Source organism: Protopterus annectens, chromosome 4.part0, assembly GCF_019279795.1.
Source record: "Protopterus annectens isolate FY-2018-M chromosome 4.part0, PAN1.0, whole genome shotgun sequence".
NCBI classification, from domain to species: domain Eukaryota; kingdom Metazoa; phylum Chordata; order Ceratodontiformes; family Protopteridae; genus Protopterus; species Protopterus annectens.
Genome location: NC_056733.1, coordinates 1,507,007,205 through 1,507,030,813, shown reverse-complemented (window position 1 = coordinate 1,507,030,813; position 23,609 = coordinate 1,507,007,205). Strand labels below are relative to the sequence as shown.

The following is a 23,609-nucleotide window of genomic DNA, read 5'->3' as shown; positions in this document are numbered from 1 at the left end:
AGTTCATCCTGAGTGCATCACAGAAATGAAGAATGTCCGTTTCTTTTCTTGACATTGCCAGATTCAAAAATAATTTAGATTTTGAAGATGCATCCATCTTTTGTAATAGCAGTATGAGCAACTGAGATCATTTACCTTGTTCTACCTAGTTATTTGGTTTCTTTTTGATACCTTTTCACTTCTGGCTAACTGAAGTGTTTTTACATTGACTAGGACTGCAATTCTAGTCAGAGTAGAAAGGTCTGTCTGAGATGAGAAACACACAAGGGCTTTTAAAGTCACAAATACTTGTAGCTAGTTTGGTGCCTTTTCACCTTTGTCCAACCAAAGAGTGTTTTTACATTAGAAAGACTGCTATTCTAGTGGCAATAGTAAAGTACCCTGATCTGTCCATGTTGGAAAACACACATTGAGGCTTGAAGTAAGACTGTTTCATCATCTAGAGGGCTTAATAAGTATTAATCTATACTTGAGAGCTACTTTTGCTGTAATTTTACATTAAGAAGTTCCAGGAGCCTCCATTGTGTTGTAGAAGGTGTTCACCTGGTCTCTCTGTGTTGGAAAGCACTCCAGAGAGCTCCAAATATAGCCATTTATTGGCCCGAGGGCATGGAAGTTAGATTTCACCTGTAAATTAGGCAGAGCTGTTAACCAAGCAGTGATGGTTAGCAGTACTCTGTATAGCAGTGTAGGAAACCTATAAAGTTAGTACTTAGGACTTTAACCTGCAACACAGAATTCACTCACCACACATATTGATGATCTTATCCTGAGGCACTTAAAAAAAAAAACACTCCAAACCTCAAAGATCTCCTAACCCACCAAACAGTAACATTTGTCCTCAATAATCATTAAAGCATACACCAAAAGCAACACCTAGCAACACACATAAGCCTATGCCCAATGATCTTTCAAGAACAAAGACCATAAGGCCAGAAAACACCTTTACCTAGTACTCTTGTCATGAGGATACTGTTGTACGACACACAGATGCCCATCTCACCAAGTTGGAGAAGGTAAAGATAACGGTGATATGTGGAGAAGGATCTGGAATATCATACATGCATTTAAGTCACTGCACCGTGGGTAGGAATATGATTTCAACATTGTCCATGTGGGAGTAAATGACCTGAAATATACTTCACTAAAAGAGACATTATCGACTTCTCTTGATATGTGTCATAGACAGGGATGTGCCTTGCACTGAGCAGCTTTCTAGCACACCAAGGATGATGCCATAGTAAGAACAGAGAATGACTGAATGATGAATGATTGATTTTAATAACTGACTTAGTTTCTGGTGTCATTCCAGGGGAATCAGTATCTATTAGCATGGAAGGATACGGTTAACAGACCACATTGCTTTGCAAGGACATTTTGCATTTTGCACCTGTTCCTCCTGGGCTTTTGGATATTGGCCAAAACATTATTTGCCCCACAGAGTCTTTTTTAGGCAATGTCAAAATGATGACACAGCATGACAAAGTTCTGAAATCTTCTAACATCAGACATAACAAGAAGCTTGGATGAGATACCATAGTATGCAGAACTGGTTAATTAACATAATGCAGCTCATTTATGTTGGAGTTTACTTTGGTCATTAGTGAATACTAGAGCTATCAGATCTGATTTACATTGTAAACAATAAGTATTACAGTACAGTACAATCTGCACACAGAAGGTTTTGTGTTTACAACAATATACTGTATAGGGTGAATATGCTGCCTTGCTTCCTGCACAATGCACACCATCATGACACCTTATGTGCTGTATCTGCAACAAGGTGAATGATGATATAATGCTGTGCTGTATCAGCATGTAGCTAACCCCTCCTGCACAATATGGGGGTACACAGCCTCGCTCGCCTGTGGAACTCCCTACCTCCACTCATCCGCACCACCTCTAACCACTCTGCCTTCAAAAAGTCTCTCCACCTTCATCTAGCTTCACGGTGGGAATGCTCTTGTTCCCACCCCACATAACTAGCTCTACTCTACACCTGTAGCTATGAAATTTGTTCTCTAATCAGTATTAATGTTTTACATCTATTCCATTACTTGTAGGTTTCTTCTTATTGTATTAACTGTTATGATTGCTTTTCTAAATGTGATTAGTTCTACTTTTTAGTATACATAATTATTAATAACTCTCTGTATAAAAATTGTTACTGTTAAATGTTGAAAATACATTCTGTTGGAGCTTTTCTCCCCAGGACTCCATTGAAAACGGGTTCTTTATGGCCCAATGGACTATCCTGGTAAACCAACAACAATAAATAAAATAAATAATACTGTGACTGATTAGCATCATGTACCCTACTTTCCAACAGCTTACAGTACCATATCAAACATGAATAGCAGTCTGCAATACCTGTGTGTCTCTTAAATAATGTAACCCTTCCAACACCGCCTGCTCTATGTACATCTATAGTATGCACCACACTACCTTGTTGTGCACCTCTTGCTCTCTCATCTCTTAGTACAGATTCTTTCCTTAAAATGATTAATGTGCCAAAGAGGGAGATGACGTATTGTTTTCCACAGTGCCCATTTCACATTTCTAGGTACTGACAATGTGCTGAGAAATAAGATTCAGTTTCTGAAATGTAACCTTTCAGTACTTGTGCCAAAATAATTGTTCAGTATGGATTACAGATCTCAAGTTAACCCTTTCTGTAAAAGTCTTATCTCTGAAGCCCTCCTCTGATTTAGGATTCCATGGGTGTGACACATATTTGTATCAAGTGCCAGAAGTACTGACCACCAGATTTGCATGGTGAATATCAGCTTTCTGATTTCCACAACCTAGCAACTAAAGATGTATGCAGCAGAACCCCCTGCCCCATTCTTTGCAAAATGTAAATTCCAACGTAAAGAATGAAAAGTAGAAGTAGGCACCTTCATTTGAAATTAAAATTACATATCTTGATAAAGTTATTATTAGCATCTATAGATTAAAATCAAAGGGGAAGGGGGTGTTATGGGAACAGCTTTCTGCATTTCTTTTTATGGCTGAAATCTCAAAAAAAAAGTAACATATGTCAGGGTAGTAAAGGGAACACTAACTGCTTTCGCATTTAACTGGGGACTGTAGATGTGTACAGATAATTTAGTTCCTAATTATTTTTGCACACACCTCTCAAAGAATGATTCCTTGCTAAAGATGTACTCAAGTGCCTCTGAATATTTTATGGGTTATCACAGTTGCATAGGATTCTTGGATTACTGAGAAATGCCATGTTTTAATGCAGCAGGTTTTGAACTGTGTAATCGGTGGTGGACAATCCTTCATTTACATTGGGCAGTGTCTCAATGTGTTAGCTGGAGAACAGTAAGCTAGGATAAAATGCCCTGCCTACCACTTGACCTTATCTCCATCGCACAAAAGCTGATGATTTCAGCTTTACAACCACCTAATGTAACAATGTGGGCATCATCTTTCTGCCTGCACATTTGGATATTAGCTGTACTTTCTGAAACAGCTGGACTAGATGATGTTAATAACTGCAGTTTGCTATTCTTACTCAGACTTTAACAGATGTTTAACATCGTGTTAACGTTAACATACTGTGTGACATTATTTTCAGAGTGTGTACCCACGATACGTAATTATAGGCTCAAATGCAACATCTCTGTTGCCGATAATGATTTCAAATCATTAATTTGCCAGCTGATTCAGGTAACAAATAGAAAATCATTTAGAATTCTAGAGAAGCAGTTCAAACATGTGAGAGTCATGTTCAGTCCTATTTATCATAATACTTTTCCATAGTCACTCAGAAACTTCACCGAATGCTTATCAGTTCTTAAGAGAATGGAAATTCAAGTGAAATACATCTTTCTGTTTCTTATCACTAATCTAAAAAAGTCAATGCCCTTTTTTTTTTGAAAATAATGGTTACATGTTTGGTTTATTTGGCTACTTGTATTGAAAATGAATTAATACAAAAGTAGTTAAATTATTTAAATGTTAAACAATATAGCTGCATTTCTGGGAACAGAATTGCAGTTGACTTGGAAATGTATTATAGCTCATGAGGAAAGCTATCAGTCGTAATGTGATCTTTTCCATTTCTACATTTGCTAAAGATTAACAGTACAGAATGAACGAGAATTCTTAGCAGAATTTTGGGTCACTCACTTTTCTGTGTTGTTGAGGTAATCCTTAGCAAAGATCAGCTTCTGCCTCAACACTTCTTGGTGGATGTAGTCAAGTAATACATATGCTTAAAGTGCCTTGTTAAATCTATTCCCACTCACTGCTCAAAGATGTACCAAACTTAACCTTTCCCGTGTAGTTAGAAGAATTGTGAAGAAGTGACTTTTATTATTAATTTACAGTAGAGTATGCAAAGGAATCCAAATAGATGCTTTTCTACCAGGACTTCATTAAATCTTTTGACTTTGTCACTCACAAGAATAGGCTAGAAAATATAGAGAAGCCAACTGTAAGGTCAAAAATAAGAAACCGGGCTGCTTCTTGGCTGAATGATAGTTTACAGAAGATTGTGTAGAGAAGGACAGTACCAAGAACCATATGTTGATACAGGCAATGTCAAGAATTCTGTAAAAAACATCAACCTTTGAAATCACTTGTTATGTTACTTTGTACAGTTCCCCTTATATAAGTATGACATTCTGCATTCATGTGTGCCTGTAATAACTTTTTTCTTGTATTGCATTTCATAATTGTCTCAGATAGTGCCTGAAATATGGTTTTGTACCACCCCCATCTCACCCAGTTAAAAGTACAAATTTAAATAAATAAGGAAATTGAAAATGGAGTACAGGAGATGTCACTCCTGGGTCAAATATTCCAGTCTGTTCATTTCATCCAAAATCTAATGTAACAGAGAACAGGATCATCATTATTATTTATGGTATACAGTAAGGGCTGGTGGCAGAGGATGAGGGAGGTTAGAAAAGTCTGACAATTATTAGTGATTTTCTTCAGAATATTATCTTTCCGAGAATTGGGGATGAATATCAGCTGGACTTAATTAAGCCAATTTCCTCTGAGGAGATAAGAGATATAATTAATAATCTGAAACCACATAAAGCTCCAGGACCAGATGGTCTAACTGCAGAGTTCTATAAAACTTTTGGTGATATTTTAAGTAAAATACTTCATTATACATTTAACTACATAATTAATAATAAAATTAATGACCTTCATTTTAATGCTTCAAAAACAATTCTCATACCCAAAGAAAAGGCAGATCTTCAAAATCCAGACAATTATAGGCCCATTTCACTTTTAAATATAGACATGAACATTATGACCTCTATTTTAGCTAATAGATTGAAAAAGGTAATAAATTTAATAATATCTAATGAACAAGCCGGCTTCATGAATGGTAGACAAACAACTGATAATACCCTATCTCTTCAAACATTAATTTCTTATGCCAGTCAAAGAAATCTGAATATTTATGCACTTATAATTGATGCACAGAAAGCATTTGATAGAGTTAATCTAAAATTCTTATTTGATATTTTAACATACTTTAATATACCTCAAGACTTTATTCTAACATTAAAAACTTTATAATAACCCTTATACAACTCTATATATCAATAAGAATTTTTCTAAAAGAATACAAATTAAAAAATGGAACACGTCAGGGTTGTCCACTATCTCCTATGTTATTCAATTTATATTTAGAACCATTATTTTTACATATAAAGCAAAATATATATCATAATGCTCCAATAATTTATGGTACCAAGATATCCATGGCTGCTTTTGCTGATGATCTAAATATTTATTGTACAACACCTATATCAGATACTAAGAAAATCTTGAAAGCAGTGGAAGAATTTGCAGAGATTTCTAATTATAAAATAAATCTTAGAAAAAGTAATTTATTTCCTCTAAAAACACCTAAACCCTTTTCGCTTTTACCACTTGTAGGTCAACTAAAATCGGAAGAAAAAATAAAGTATTTGGGTATTGTCTTTTCCACAAATAATACAGATTTCCTAATGAGTAACATTAAGTTGACCTGGAATCATATATTGTCTGATCTAAAAAGATGGAATAATTTGAAATTACCAACAATGGCCAAAGTCTCAATCATTAAAATGAACGTACTCCCAAAAATGTTATATATCTTTCGAGCGTCTCAAGTCTCAATTTCCAAGAAATTCTTTCAACAAATTCAGACAGAATTAGCTAAATTTGTATGGGAGCCTAAGAAAACCAGAATAGCTTATGAGAAATTGATGATTCCAAAGGTTAAGGGAGGTTTAGATGTACCTAACTTTGAGTTATATTATTTAATAATAAACTCTAATAGAATTCTAAGAGTGGCTAATTATGACATATCTAATTATAAATGGTCACCTAATTGGTTAATTCTGAACTATAAACATGTTGTTAAGTTGGGAATGAATTCTAAGGCATTACCCTTTTTAAAGAAAGAGAATTCTAAATTATATGCCTTGATGGAACACATTAGAACATATATAATATCGGTACAAAATCTGTTTCAATCTTTGGATCTTTTACAATATATGATGACTCTTCAACCTTTTCATAAGAATCCAAACCTGAAAATCAATAATCAATTGATAGACCTTAAAAGATTTCCACAAATAATTAATGTAACTTTGCTGGATCTATACCCTTATATTGGTATATCAGTACATGATATATTAAAAGAGATGAACCTTCCTAAATCTTATTTAATTATAATTCGACAATTAAAGGATCTTTCCATAAATTATTTTAATGACTTTGGAATTAAAGAAGAAGATTTGACCAAATGTTTAAGTTTATGGCAAACTCTGATGCAAGATTTTAAATATATAACATCTACATACAACTTAATAAAAGCATTGAAATACAAGAATCAAATACTCTTCGCAAATTACTGGAAGGAGAAAATACCATTGATTGAGGACAATAAAATATTAAAAGCTATTAACCTAACCTTAAAAGCAGTATCTCTCCAAAAATTGTTATTTACGCAACTGATGATTTTTAATAATGCCTATTATACTCGTCTTAGAATACACAAATTTGACTCTAAAAATTCACCTAAATGTCCATATTGCACTGATCAAACGGCGGATCTTTTACACATGTTCTGGAGCTGTAAATGTATATTTAAACTTTGGAATTCTTTAAAAATTCAATTACAAAAAATGGGTTATCAACAATCTACACTTTCCTGGGAATTTATGATTCTACATATCCCGCCGAACAATTTGGATAAATCCCAACTGATAATACTTACAAATATTTTTTTATTAATGAAGTTATACATAGCTACAAACTGGTTGAATCCAGTGCAGACTTCATGGGAAAATTTTAAAAGTGTAGCAATAAAACATATTTTAGCACATAAATTATTAATTAAGGATCACAAGAAAAACATAAATAATCCAAAAATTTGGGAGAAAATCTTTAATATTGTATTGGCATAATGATTAAATTATATTGTTCCTCTGGGTGTACATATTACAGTTGGAAATGTTATCAATAACCTGTATACTGATACTAGATCTTTTAATACCTTGTCAAGAATTTTATCTTAATGTATAAAGAGTTTAGTTATCTGTTGGAAGCATTCATGTAGATAATCTATATATAGTGTAGTAGTGTGATTATAGGTTTACTTTTGATATTGCTGTATTTTATTTTGTGTAGTGTATTATGGTATTAACAACTGAAAATAATAAAGATTTATTATTGAAAAAAAAAAAAAAAAGAAAAGTCTGACAAAGTGTGCCAAAAGGCAATAGCTGATGTTCACTGAAGACAAATGCAAAGTGGATTGTTTGTTCATAGGTTCATAGGTTCATACTAGGCTATCTGCCCTAGGGCATTTATAAGCCTAGCCAGAATGTGTTTGGCTTTCGCCACCCATTTTAAATTAATTTTGCTATGCCCTTTTTTTGAGGTTAGTATACTGTGCCTCTGTCTAACAGTGACACATAAGTCATACCCGGGGTAAACCTACGATCTCCCATTCACTCATCAAGATTCCTCTTGAAGAGAGTCAATGAGGGAGTCTGCCTAACCTGGACTGGGATTTTATTCCAGAGTGAAGGGAGACTCTGGGTTATGAATCTGTCCCTCCAGCATGTCCTATTTATTTCAGTGCTGAGGTTCAAGTCTCTCGAGCGTGTAGCTCGATAGGATTTGGATTTTCTGAGGTGCAGCATGTCCATTAATTCCGGGTTGGACATGGCTTTATACGTCAGGCACAGATCGCCTTTGAACAGGCAGTATGCCACTGAGTAGAGCTGGAGTTTCTTTAACCGGGCAGCATATGGCATCTGTTTGAGCCCTTTGATCCTCTTGGTGAGGTACTTTTGGGGTCTTTCCAGTTGCTGCAGGTGTCTGGTAAGGTACACCCCAAAAGGGGCATTGTATGGGCCTGATGAGGGATGAGTAAAGAGGCACAATGACCTCCCCTGATCTAGATGTGAATCCCTTCATGATTAGGTGGGCTATATAAAATGTTTTTCTAACCACTTTGGCCACGTGGTTGTCAAATGAGAGATTGCTATCAACTTGGGTCCCCAGGTCCCTAATTATTTCTTCTGTACTTAATGGATTACCACCTATGTGGTAATTTGTGGGCACTTTGTTTTTGCCAAAGGGGATGACTATACACTTTTTGGCGTTTAGCTTGAGGCCATGGCTCTGGCACCAGTTGTCTGTTTCTATGAGGCCCTTTTGGAGGATGCTTGTGTCGGCTGGAGAGTCGATTATGGTGCCCAGTTTGCAGTCATCTGCGAACTTGGTCAGCCACAGTCCTTCCGTGTTGGCCTGTACCTCCGAGAAATATATACTGAACAAGAGAGGTCCCAGGACTGAGCCTTGTGGGATGCCACTTCTAACTGGTTTGGAGTCTGACATGGCTCCAGCAATTCTAACCATGTGGGTTCTGTCCTTGAGCCAGTTTGCAACCCATCTAGTGACATAGGGGTTTATATTTAAGCTGGTGAGCTTATCTATAATGCCCGAGTGGGGTATTGTATCGAAGGCTTTTGCGAGGTCCAGGTAGGCTGTGTGGACCACCTTCCCCTTGTCAATGGCCTTGGTGACTGTTTCAAAGAAATCAACCAGGTTTAAGAGGCAGGATCTTCCCTTAACAAAGCCGAACTGGGTAGGATCCAGTGTCTGTAGGTCCCCAATATCTTTATTTATGAGGTCCATGATTATCCTTTCCATAGCTTTGCAGACCAAGCTAGTCAGGCTTATGGGGCGATAGTTTACAGGATCCGTTGAGGCACCACCTTTGTGGAGAGGGACCACAGTTGCTGTACGCCACTCTTTGGGTACATATCCCGTAGTAAGGCTGAGAGTGAACAGTAGTTTTATGTTTGGGTTTAGCTCTTCTTGGAGTTCATGTAGGACGCAGCCCGGGACACCGTCTGGTCCCATTGATGCTGTGTTTTTTGCTTTGGAGAGGACGGCTCTTACCTGAGCATCCGAGATGTCAGGGGGGCAGCACTCTGCTGGAATAGATATTAGCCCTTTTGGTGGGGAGGGGGGGGGTTGCGCTGAACCTGTCAGCTAGGATGTTGGCAATGTCTGTGGGTTCGGTGTATTTTTTGTCATTTTGGACTAATTCTGAGCATATCTGGGAATTACCACCCAGGTTCCTAACATAACTAAAGAAAGCCTTGTGATTATCCTTAGTGTCCTGTGCAATTTTTCTCTCGAAGCTGGCCTTAGACGATTTTATGAGTGCCCGTAGTTTTTTGCTAATACTGATCAGAGATGCCTTCCCTTTTTGGAATTTTGCTCTATCATTTAGTAGCTTCCTCCTTCTATTGTATAGCTTGTTTATGGCTGGGGTCCACCAGACAGGACGTCTGCCTTTGGAGGATTGGGTCTTGGTTTTATTTGGGATCGCATGATCCATGCATTCCTGAAGGTGTTCATAGAATGTGTTTATAAAGGATTCTGCGGTCTGGGCTGTATTTTCCACAGGCCCGGGGGCTTTGAAGGATTCCACCTCAGTTTTGAGGAGTGTGAAATTTGCTTTAGAGAAGTTTTTCACTGTGGTTTTCTGGGCAGGGGGTGGTGCTGGGATGTGAACATCCAGTGAGATTAGTTTATGGTCTGATCTTACCAGTGAGGGATACACTTCTGGTCTGGAGCATAGAGTCCCCATGTTGGTGATGATCAGGTCCAGTATGTTTTCCCCTCTTGTGGGAGTGGTAACAAGTTGTTCCGTAGCATTTGAGTTTATAAATTCTAGGAACCTTTGGGCTAGGGTGTTGGAGCTAGAGTAATGCTCCCAGTCTATGTTTGGGTAGTTGAAGTCGCCCAATATAATGGTGTTTGGAGAGACCTTCATATTTTCCAGTGTTCTCATGAAGGCCGAGTGGGGTTCCTGGGTTAAGGAGGGTGGTCTGTAGCAGGCTATAAACTGGAAGGCAGTTTTACCCACTGTTAGTTGCACATGGATAGTCTCTGATGCTTCGTGCTGTGCCACCAACCTGGAGGTGTGGGTATCTTTGACGAATATTGATACTCCCCCTCCTTTTGTGGGTCGGTCCAAGTTTTGGGGCCGAAAAGCATGGTATGAGGTATAACCTGGTAGTGCTGGAGTGCTCTCGGGAGCCTTGAACCAGGTTTCTGTTACTGCACAGATATCGATTTTCTCCATGCTAAGGAGAGTTTCGAAACGTGCATCTTGAGGTTTAGACTTCTGGCATTGAGTAGCATTACTCTTAGTTTCTTATCCCTTGTGATAGCTATGGAGGTGGGTTTGTCTTTTGAGCCTTGCCTAAAAAAGGCACTATGGGGGTAGCAAGAGCCTTTGCCAATATCCGAAAGCCCAGGGGTGACAGGTGCAGGCCGTCCCTAGCGAAGCATCGTGGCTTGTCGAGCATGTCATCCCAGTCTGACAGGCATTGGATCCCCTTTGAATGACACCAATAATTAAGCCAATTGTTGAAATTGATCATCTTGTCTTCATATTGTGGCATCAATCTTGGTGAGGGTAAGATGCTACTCAAGGTCAGGGTCATACCGGCCTGGGCCACATGCTCAGAGAGCTCCTCTATGTCTCTTTTCATGTAGTCCAGGGAGGTACGTCTCAGGTCATTCACACCAGCATGGACAATGACTGAGTCATATTTGTACTTGCCTTGGAGTGACCTGAGTGCTTGTGTTATGTGGCGGATCCTAGCGCCCGACAGGCAGCTCATCGTGACCTTCTCCTTGTTCAGCCTGGTGAGCGGGACGTCAGTGTGCCTGATGATAGAGTCACCTATTACAAGTGTATCAGGTGTGTTGTTTAGCCTTAAGGGCTGTGACTGTTCGGCACACTGGCTTTGTGAGCTATGTGCTGCACGTGTTTTGTTTTGGGGTAGCGGTTGCTTGGGTTTCTGCTTTGGAGGTCTCTGCTGCTTAGGCAGATTTTTATTTAGAGCCTCCGAGTATGTTTTTGTGTGTTTATGTGTTTGGTCTGCTGTCGTGGTAGGTCTATGTGAGACTGGAATTGAACTGAGTGTGGTTTCCTTCTCCTCCTGACTGGTTACGCCAGTACTGAGTTGAGAGAGCTTAGCCTCCAGTTTGGCTATATGGATGCATCTCTCACATGTGTTGGAATTTATTGGGAGGAGGAGAGGGTTGTCTGTGTACATGAGGCAGTTGTAATATTGCCTCAAGATTCCCAGGTTTTGCCACAGTAATCCTGGTGTGAAGTATTAGCTGCAATGAACAGATGTGATAGCAGCTGAGCAAGAAACAAAGTTCTGGAAGCGCTGATCACACCTGTACTGGATCACTGGAGGCAAACTGGGAAGGCACTGGCAGTAGACAATGGAATATTGAGTTGTATCAACAAAGGAGCCGATTTCAAATGCAAAATGACAATGATCTCATTACACTGTAACCAGATCAGATCATATTTTGAGTATTGCATGCAGTTCTGAAGGCCATATAAGAAAGGGATGTTAGGATGCTTGAAGGATTATGCAATAAGGACATCTATAGGATGTATGTGATGGAAGGTGAAGGATATAATCAGAAGCAAGAGGAGCTAAAGCTCATTTTACTGGATACCAGTGTAAACACGGAGAACATAAAATGAGTGCATAGGTCCATGTTACTCTGGTGGGAAGAACATATGTCTGACATAGGTGAGCAAGGTAGGGGAATGGAGAAAATGTGATAGTCTATAAGCACCATCTATTCTCCATGGATCCATGAAAGTACCTCTCATGGATACTTGTTTTTGCATGGAATGGAACAACAAGATTGGTCAGTGGAGACTGTATCCGTGGAAACATTAAGAAAGATGTGGATAAATTGGAGCTGAGGAAAAGGGAAATAGGGATGGGCAGGAGTCTGAATGTGAATGTACTAAAACAGCAGCTTAGGCTGATTGTCTCCTGGTGACAAGAAAATCTATTGAAATGCACTTAATAATATGTACTTTCTGTATTCCAGCTGCATTGACACAAATAATTCCTGGGACAAGCTATCATAATTAACTGACATCCTTAATTCTCTGCTAGGTAACTGGGAATCCAGTTCCCACAAAGCAGCCATTGGAAGGAATACTGCGATAAATATATCATAACTAGACCCTTGCCCTTTGTCACCATCCCTACTCTAAGAATGGACATCTTTTGAGGTAAGGAAATTATTTTTTACTCTCTTTTCTTCTTCTAGGAATGTTAATGTTTTGGAAATGACACTGCGGCCTTATGGCGCACTGATCATGCTCTTCAGTTGCAGTTCTCAAGCTTGTTTGATGGTACACAACACACACCAGAGCATTAACACATTTGCTGTAACAACAGGATAACATGGTTTCTGTAACTCAAGCTTTAGCTCAAACTGTGACCCGTAAAATCACCCTCTCCTCATTTTCAAAAACTAGAAGAAAATACTTTGTTGCTGTACCTTAATGACCATGTAAAGTAAAACAGTTTTGCAGTCCTCCTCCAAGATAGTGGTGTAGAATGTTAGTAACTGTGTAAGGTAACAGTACAGTATGGCCCGTCATTGAAAAATAAAACTATATTTTCTTATGCTAACAGTTTGTCACTTTTTTATTTGATAACAGTAATAAAAGTAGTTTAAAATATAATAATACATTAATGATAATGTTGCAAAGATCTTAATATTTCATAAAGTGGGCATGCCTTAAAATAAACTGAAGAATGCTATATTGCATACACTGGTGCTATATGCAGTAATCATGTTATTCCGTTTCTTTTATAATGAAATATCCTCACATGGCACTCCCACTATTCTTAGTTTATGGTATTCACACAATATATGCTTATACAAACTTTTTTTATAAGGAATGTGTTGTTTTTCCTCTCAGTGTATAGATATGTGTAAACAATTCTAGAAATATAACTGCTAAAAGACATCATTATGAGAAATAAAACAATAAATAGAGTAAGAAATAATTATAAACAAAGTAGCATCAGTGGGGAAGATATTTGGCCTACAAGCACAATGCATTGTTTTCTTCTAAATATCATAATCATATATATCCCATATTCCAAAACCCTCAGTTAATACCAATGTTTCCTTACATATGTGGAAAAAGTGATTTAATATACAACAACATTTTTTTTCATACTCTGATAGTTAAAGGAAGTACCAGTAATGAATTATATTTCCGGAAAGTCTCTCTAATTGAATTTCCCATGCCTTCTGCAGCATTTTCGATAAGTAGAAACTGTACACGTGGACTTGCACAAGCTAAACACATGGTTTAGCTCTGAACTTTTTTGCAGCATTAAGATAAAATTATGTCTTTCATTTCAAAAGGATTTAATGTATTCTGTTTGGCCTCAGAACAGTATTAGAATAGTTTCAATTTGTTTGAATAAAGCCCATGTCATACATTTTGAAAGCTTCAGAAAATTAAAGATTAGCTGTACTTATGAATTTTTTTAAAATGATAAAATTTGCCATATTATCTCTATTCCCTGTAGGCATTATAATTAAAAGTACTTGTATCCTTTCATATGACACAGAAACAGTATAATGTAGAGTGACTACTTCTATAGCACTGTGGATTGCAGAATATGGCTGCATTTGGTCCCTTTTGGATCCTATTTAAATATGATTTAGACACAAGGTATTCACTAAATTATTCACTTATTCAGGTAATTAGTACTCTAGTTTTATTGATCTAAGCCCAACTGGAGGAGTAAAGGGGGGGGGGGTTACTTATTTAGGGATGCTGCAGAAATGTATTTAACATGAGTGCTACAAAAAGCCAAAAGAAATTCAATGAAAGATAGCACACACATTCACACAAATATCCACCTGAGTGCACATGTGCACACACACTTTTTCCTGTATCTCAAGTCTATATTTGCATTTATGAAAAATATATGTGGAATGTCTAAATTGTTTTCCTTATAAGATATGAAATGTCATGTTTTGTTTTTGTAAGAACATAATGTGCTTGAGGACAAGCATACCTTCCTTGTTTGCTTCATTCTCCAATTGCAAATGTATCCAACTAAAAGTCATGGGAAAGACTGGACCCATGGTAGGACTCATGGGGCACAAGGGAGAAAAATGGACAACACTGTCACAGGACTCAAAGCCAAACACATGTGTGCAGATATACAAGGCATCCAGTCCTCTGTGCCTTCTCCACTGCACATGCAGCCCTCTTTTGTAGTTCATGAGGAGCCCAGAGCAACTTACAAAGATGAGCAAACAAAAATAGATGACATGCAGTCTGTTAGCTACCCAGATTGAGAACCAAGCACTCTAAGGCATCACAATTAGTTACTCAATTACTGTGCCACTGCACTATGCATGCATTATAGCAACAAGTGCTTAACATAAAAAATAACATTTTCTATTTTTTCCATGCAGAAAAATGCAGGGTGTAGCTGTAAAAAATAATTATTTTGTGGACAGCTGCAGCTTAAGAAGTGTTTTGTGTTCATCATATCCTGCTATCATGTTTTTTTTAAATACTTTTACATTTGTTTGTTGAGAAATATACCAAAAAGATAGCCTTTTTTTCCTTCAGAAACAAAATTGTTCAGTAAATACACATGAAATGGAACATCTATTACATTGCTTTACAGGCAGAAAAGCTTTAATTCTCACTGTGGATTATTATCCTGTATCAATCAAAAACGAATCACCTTTGTTTACTTTCTAGGTTACTTTTCTTCCTGTGCCAGCTAATGCCTGCCTTTTCATTTATTAACTGGCTTAGTTGTTCCCCCTCAGGTGGGGCCAGTTGTAAGAGACCATCCTTTAAGTAACCATTACATCTTTCTGCTTTTGCCTGAAATGCACATTTGCAGATACAAGGGCCTTTACTGCCTTTCCCTTTATGCATATACGTTCCCACATATATACTGTGACTGCTACTGTATGAATGAAGCTTTGTAAATCTAAGTACACGTCCTGTATCCTAATCTTAAATCTGTACTCTTTTCCAGCAGTTATTGTCACTTGGTTTAGTGAAAGCCAAACAAGATAGCTTAGCAACTACCACAAATGACTGAACATTTAATGTGCATTGTGCCTCACAAATCTTGGAAATAGGTACCTTTGCATTAGGCATTTTACTGAAATTGTTTCCCGAATTCTAAAAGTAGCCACCTATACTGAGCCAGAAGATATAGCAAACATTCTGGCAGACATATTCAGCTCTAATGTTCCTGTGTATCCCCTCAGGGAATATCACCACATATAACTCCTTCTATTATCACTAGGGAACAGGTCCTCAGTGTTCATTTTAAGGCCAAGAATACTGCATTATTGGGCCCCATAAATATCCCAGGGTGCCTTATAAAAAACATAAAACATGACTTGTCAGGCCATATGGAATCACTGTTTAACTGTAGCATCTAAACAGGCTTCATGCCTCTTGAGTGGAAAACAGCAACCATCATCCCACTCACAAAGGTGGGTGATGTACAGAATATAGAAACTACAGACCCATAAGCTTCACTAGTCTCGTATGCATAGCCATGGAAAGAATTATCATGGAAATGACCAATAATGACATACGAAACCTGCAGACACTAGACCCAACCCAGTTTGGTTTTGTCAGTGGCAGGTCATGCCTACTCAACCAAAGCAATGGATGAGGCAAAACAATTCACACTGCCTACCTTGACCTGGTCAAGGCATCTGACACAATGCCTTACTCAGGCATCGTTGACAAACTTAGGAGGTAAGGTATGAATCCTTATCTCATCCGATGTATAGCCAGATGGCTCACAGAGAGGAGCTAGGAAGTTAGAACTGGGTAGATCACCTCCAGAAAGAGGCCAGTCACCAGCGGAGTCTCTCAAGGTTTGGTCCTGGGACTGCTCCTTTATAGCATCTATTTCTGTATAGTCAAGACAAATGAAAGGGCCTCTTTCTGACCAAATTTGCAGACAATTGCAAATTAGGAGCATGCATAGAATCCTTCACTGACTCTAATGTTCAACAAGAAGGGCTGACAAGCCAAATAACTAGTGTCACAGCTATGGACTAAAACTAAATGCTAATAAATGCAAAATAGTATCATGTGGGAAGTTTACCAGACCTGGTAACTCTCATATTGACAACATACCCCTAAGAGTTGACCCAGTACTTAGGAACTTGGGGATACACATAAACAGTAATCTAGCCTTTAACTGTGGTGAACTGAAAATCATTCTGTGGTGTGCAACTTCTAAAGAAAAGTATGAGATCTGGGTCAAAGGAGGTCATGGTTCCAATTCTGTGTTGTGCAACTTCTAAAGAAAAGTATGAGATCTGGGTCAAAGGAGGTCATGGTTCCAATTCTGTGTTGTGCAACTTCTAAAGAAAAGTATGAGATCTGGGTCAAAGGAGGTCATGGTTCCATTTCTGTGTTGTGCAACTTATAGGTTCATAGGTTCATACTAGGCTATCTGCCCGAGGGCATTTATAAGCCTAGCCCATAGTTTTGTGGCTTACGCCACCCCTTTAGTTTGGAGAAACTATGTCTATTATTTAGCTGTGCCTCTGTCGAGCAGTAACACTGAGGTAACCCCTGGGGTGTATCTGCGATCTCCCATCCATTGGTCAAGATTCCTCTTGAACAAGGCCAGCGAGGTGCTCTGCCTCACATAAACCGGGATTTTGTTCCACAGCATAGGGAGTCTTTGGGTGATGAATCTATCCCTCCAGCACGTCCTATTAATAACCGTGTCGAGGTTTAAGTCTCCCGCCCTTGTGGCTCTGAGGGATCTAGATTTTTTGAGATGAAGCATGTTCATCAAATCTGGGTTTGACATGGCCTTGTATGTCAGGCATAGGTCACCTCTGAGCAAGCGGTAAGCAACTGAATATAACTGGAGTTCTTTCAGTCGGGCAGCATAAGACAGATTTTTGAGACCCTTTATCCTTTTGGTGAGGAACTTTTGTGGCCTCTCCAGCTGCTGCAAGTGTCGGGTCAGATACATTCCGAATGGGGCATTGTACTCGATCATTGATCTGATGAGTGATGAGTATAGGGAGACTATGACTTCCCTTGATCTAGATGTGAATCCCTTCATGATAAGGTGGGCAATGTAGAAGGTCTTCCTAACTACTTTAGCAATATGAGTGTCGAATGAAAGGCTACTGTCAACCTGGGTTCCCAGGTCCCTAATAACTTCTTCTGTGTTCAGGGGATTGCCACCTATATGGTAGCTAGGGGTAACCTTATTTTTCCCGAAGGGTATGACTATGCATTTCTTGGCATTTAACTTAAGGCCATGGCTCTGGCACCAGTTATCCGTTTCTGTGAGACCCTTCTGAAGGATATCTGTGTCGGATGTGTTTTCAACTACGGCCCAGTTTGCAGTCATCTGCAAACTTTGTCAGCCATAACCCTCCTGTGTTTGCTTGTACTTCAGAAAAGTAGATGCCAAACAAGAGTGGGCCCAGGACTGAGCCCTGCGGGACACCACTTGTGACAGGCTTTGAGTCTGACATGGCGCCAGCAACTCTGACCCTGTGGGTTCTGTCACTCAGCCAGTTTGCAACCCATCTTGTAATGTATGGGTTTACATTTAAGTTGATGAGTTTTTCAATGATACCCGAGTGAGGTATTGTATCGAAAGCCTTCGCCAGGTCTAGGTAGGCTGTATGGACTGCCTTTCCCTCGTCAATGGCCTTGGTGACTGTTTCGAAAAAGTCAACCAAGTTTAAAAGGCATGATCTGCCTTTGACAAAGCCAAACTGGGTTGGATCCAAAGTCTGCAAATTCCCTATGTCTTTATTTATGAGATCCATTATGATCCTCTCCATGGCTTTGCAGATAAGGCTTGTCAAGCTAATGGGATGGTAATTTCCAGGGTCGGTGGAGGCACCGCCTTTGTGGAGTGGGACCACAGTCGCTGTGCGCCACTCCCTGGGTACGTATCCGGAGGTGAGACTAAGATTAAACAGCTGTCCTAACTGTGGGTTTAATTCCTCGTTGAGTTCAAAGTATGAGATCTGGGTCAAAGGAGGTCATGGTTCCATTGTAGTCAGCATTTATCAGACCTGGCAGTGAGTACAATGTCCCCTCTGGCATGTACCTAACCAGGCACATCTAGCAACTGGAATATCTACAGAGGGTCTTCACTAAGGGAATACAGGATGTACATATGTCCTATGCATATCAACTCAAAGCACTAAAGGAATACAAGATGAGCAGGAGATATAAAAAGTATACACAAAACTGTTAAAATGTCAGGTCTTTGTGATATAAACAATTAGACCAAAATAAATAATTTCAAAACTGTTCCCACCTTTAAAGTGACCTATAACCTGTACAATTCAATGGGATAGCAAACAAATCTGTTAGGGGAAAAATATAAAAAATAAAAAATGTACAATAAGCTGGTTGCATAAGTGTGCACACCTTTAAAATAATACTTTGTTGAAGTACCTTTTGATTTAACTATAGCATTCAGTCTTCTTGAGTAAACACCTGCCATCAATTAAAGAGACTCTGATTAACCCCAAATAAAGTTCAGCTGTTCTAGTAGGATTTTCCTGACATTTATTCAGTTGCCTGCAACAGCAAAAGCCATGATTCACAGAGAGCTTACAAAGCATCAAAGGGATCTCATTGTTGAAAGGTATCAGTCAGCAGAAGAGTACTAAAAAATGTCCACAGCATTGGATATACCATGAACACAGTGAAGGCAGTCATCAAAAAGTGGAGAAAATATGGGACAACAGTGATGTTGCAAAGAACTGGACATCCCTCCAAAATTGATGAAAAGACAAGATCAAAACTGATCAGGGAGGCTGCCAAAAGGTCTACAGCAACACTGAAGGAGCTGCAGGAATTTCTGGTAAGTACTGGCTGTGTACTACATGTGACAACAATCTCCTGTATTTTCCATATGTCTGGACTATGGGTAGGGTTGCAAGACTGAAGCTTTTTCTTACACAGAAAAACATCCACACCCGGCTAAAAATTTTCCAAACAATACATCAAGCCTCCCAAAAGCATGTGGGAAAATGTGTTATGGTCTGATGAGATAAAGGTTGAACTTTATGGCCACAATTCCAAAAGGTACGTTTGGCACCAAAAGAACACCATCCCTATGGTAAAGCATGGTGATGGCAGTATCATGCTTTGGGGTTGCTTTTCTTCAGCTGGAACTGGGGCTTTAGTCATGGTGGAGGGAATTCTGAACAGTTCCAAATGCCAGTCACATTTGGAGCAAACCCTTCAGGTGTCTGCTAGAAAGCTGAAGATGAAGAGGAATTTCACATTTCAACACGACAATGACCCCAAGCATACATCCAAATCAACAAAAGAATGGCTTCATCAGATGAAAATTAAAGTTTTGGAATGTCCCAGCCAGAGTCTAGACCTAAATCCAATAGAAAATCTGTGGGGTGACCTAAAGATGGGTGTGCACAAGAGATGCCCTTGCAATCAGACAGACTTGGAAAGCTTTTGCAAGGAAAAGTAGGCAAATATTGCCAAGTCAAGATGTGCCATACTGATAGACTCCTATGCAAGAAGACTGAATGCTGTAATTAAATCAAAAGGTGCTTCAACAAAGTATTAATTTAAGGGTGTGCACATTTATGCATTCAGCTTATTGTATGGTTTTTATATTTTATATTTTTTCCCTTAACAGAGTTGTTTGTTTTTCAACTGAATTATACAAGTTATAGGTCACAATAAAGTTGGGAAAAGTTTTGAAATGATTTATTGTGGTCTCATTTTTTTATAACACAAAAACCTGGCATTCTAACAGGGGTGTGTACACTTTTTATATCCACTGTAAATAATCTGTCCTATGCAGACCAACTCAAAGCCTTATTCCTGCATTCTGTCTCCTACAGGCTATTGAGAGGAGATCTATGCCTGGCATTCAAGGCATTGTTAGACCCCACTCTGATAGACCTCCTGCATAGCCACAAAACAAACAGCATCATAATTAGCAGTTCTAAGGACTGAAACCATGCCCTATGATATAAATTGGATCTGATGGAAAGATAGGTATGTATTCCAGAGGCTACACCCTTCTCTAGAATAGGCTTCCCATCCATGTGAAGCTAGTTCCTCTCTAACCTAATTCAAGTGTAACTTGGAGAAATGGATGGGAAATGGGAAATTCCTCCCTGTTTTGGCACCTACGTCTGTAATGTAATGTAGTGTCTGTCTGCCTGGGATGACATGATAGACAAGCCTCGCTGTTTTGCCAGAGATGGGTTGCACCTGTCACCCCTAGGTTTTCGAATACTGGCCAAGGCTCTTGCCGTCCCCATATTGCCTTTTATAGGCAAGGCTCAAAGGACAAACCAACCACCGTAACCAGCACAGGTAACCAAAAACTAAGGGTAATGCTACTCAACGCCAGAAGTCTCAACCTCAAAATGCACACACTCGAGGCTCTCCTCAGCATGGAGAAAATCGATGTTTGTGCAGTGACGGAAACCTGGTTCAAGGCTCAAGAGAGCACCCCAGCACTGCCAGGTTACAATTCATGTCATACCTTCCGGCCTCACTTACCAGATCACAGTACAAAGAGTGGAGGTGTATCCATATTCATCAAGGATACCCATATCTCCAGATTAGTAGCGCAGCATGATGTCCCAGAGATCATCCATGTGCAACTATCAGCAGGCAAAACCACATTTCAAGTTGTAGCCGGTTATAGATCACCCACCATGTCCCAAGATGCTCACTCTGCATTCCTTGAGACATTGGAAAATATAAAGGTCCTACCCAACACCATAATCTTGGGCGATTTCAACTACCCTGGTATAGATTGGGCGAACTACCAATGTTCCAACTCCTATGCTCAGCGATTCATAGAATTTATAAATTCAAATGCCCTTGAACAACTAGTATGTTCCCCCACTAGAGGGGGCAACATATTGGATTTAATCATCACAAATATGGGCGCCCATTGTACCACACCCATTATCACTCCCTCCTTGGTCAGATCCGACTACAAACTGATAACCCTGGACATCCTCACCCCTCCACCTCCCCCAGCCAAAGAAACCATAGTCAAAAACCTTTCCAAAGCAAACTTCAAACTACTTGCATCCAAAGTGGAAAGCTTCACTATTCCCTTGCAGAAGGTTAATGATATCCAGGATGCGGAATCCTACACCAAGGCACTCTGTATGCATCTTCAGGATTGCATGGACTGTGCTATCCCAAAAAAAAAAACAAGACTCCTTCCTCAAGCAAGAAGAAACCAGTCTGGTGGACCCCAGCCATAAGCAAACTGTACAATAAAAGGAGGAGACTTATACAAAAAAAGGCCAAATTTCAAGTAGAAAAATCATCCCTGATCAGCATTAGTAAGAAATTGAGGGCCCTCATCAAGTCAACTAAAGCTAATTTTGAAAAGAAAGTTGCCAAGGATGCCAAGGATAACCATAAGGCCTTCTATGGCTACGTCACAAACCTAAATGGCAACTCTCAGGTCTGTTCTGAGCTAGTACAAAATACACTGACCCTTCTGACATTGCCAACATCTTGGTTGACAGGTTCAGTGCAAATCCCCCCCCCCCCCCCCTTACCACCTACAGGGCCTATTACCATTACAGGGGATTTTGTAAGTCCAATTATTACTGATATGTTGGTTAACAAGGCTGTATCTAAAACTAAAAACACTGCCTCCATGGGACCAGATGGTGTCCCAGGCTGTGTCATACGTGAGCTCCAAAAGGAATTAAACCCGCATCTTAATACCCTGTTCAGTCTCAGCCTCTCCACAGGATATGTGCCCATAGAATGGCGCATGGCAACAGTGGTCACTCTGCACAAGGGTGGGGCCACAACTGACCCTGGGAACTACCAACCAATAAGCCTGACCAGTCTGATCTGTAAGGCTATGGAGCGAATCATTATGGAACTCATAAATGGAGAGATTGGGAACCTCCAGTCGCTGGACCCCACACAGTTCGGCTTCGTCAAGGGCAGATCATGTCTCCTGAACCTGGTGGATTTCTTTGAGACAGTTATTCAGGCTATAGATAAGGGAAAGGAGGTACACATGGCTTACCTTGACCTTGCTAAAGGATTTGACACCATTCCCCATTCAGGTATTAATAAGCTCACAAGCCTGGGCATAAACCCTTACGTCACAAGATGGATCACAAACTGGCTCTCAGACAGATCCCATAAAGTAAGAGTAGCGGGATCTATGTCCGAATCCAGACCAGTAATGAGTGGTGTGCCTCAGGGCTCTGTCCTGGGGCCCCTCCTGTTTGGCATATACTTCTCAGAAGTACAGGCAAGCACGGAAGGGCTGTGGCTGACTAAGTTTGTGGACGACTGCAAAGTGGGTGCTATAATAGAGTCTCCGGCCGACATGGAGATCCTCCAGAAGGGCCTAAATGAGACTGATGCATGGTGTCAAAGCCGTGGTCTCAAGCTAAATGTAAAAAAATGTGTAGTAATCCCCTTTGGAAAAAAACAGAGTACCTGCAACCTACAACATAGGAGGTAATCCCCTGAAATCTGAAGAAGAAATAAGGGATCTAGGGACCCAAGTAGATAGTCAGCTTTCCTTTGATAACTATGTTGCCAAAGTGGTTAGAAAATCTTTCTATGTGACCCATCTGATCACGAAAGGGTTTGCATCAAGATCTAAGGATGTAATGGTGCCCCTCTACTCTTCCCTCATCAGACCCATTATTGAGTACAATGCACCAATTGGAATGTACCTGACTAGACATCTCCAGCAGCTGGAGAGACCACAGAGGTACCTAACCAAGAGGATTACTGGCCTCAAACAGTTGCCCTATGCAGCACGATTGAAAAAGCTAAGACTGTTCTCTGTTGCATACCGCTTTCTCAGAGGCGATCTCTGTCTTACGTACAGATCCATGTCCAACCCAGAATTGTTAAACATGCTCCATCTTAGCAAAACCAAATCTACTTGAGCTACATGCTCTAGGGATATAAACATCAACACAACAATGAACAGAACATGCTGGAAGGATAGATTCCCTTCGCAGAGACTTCCCTTACTATGGAACAAGGTCCTGATCTACATAAGACAGAGCCCCTCACTATCACTCTTCAAGGGGAACCTTGATGAGTGGATGGGTAACAGAAAGTTCACACCGGGGATCACACCAACAGCACTACTAGATAGGGGCCAAGGGTACTAGCTGCTAGTACAAGGGTCTAGGGAACTACTAAAGGGGCGGTGAAT

The 23,609-nt window shown here is 39.7% G+C and overlaps 1 protein-coding gene across 1 annotated transcript in view; it reads left to right on the top strand.

Moving 5' to 3' along the window:
• SGCD (sarcoglycan delta) overlaps positions 1–23,609 on the top strand; it is a 3,695,933-nt gene that overhangs the window by 212,959 nt on the left and 3,459,365 nt on the right. Inside the window, exon 2 of the mRNA XM_044069343.1 lies at positions 12,492–12,610. The gene's annotated coding sequence lies outside the window, so the exon portion shown is untranslated. The remainder of the gene's footprint in view (positions 1–12,491; positions 12,611–23,609) is intronic.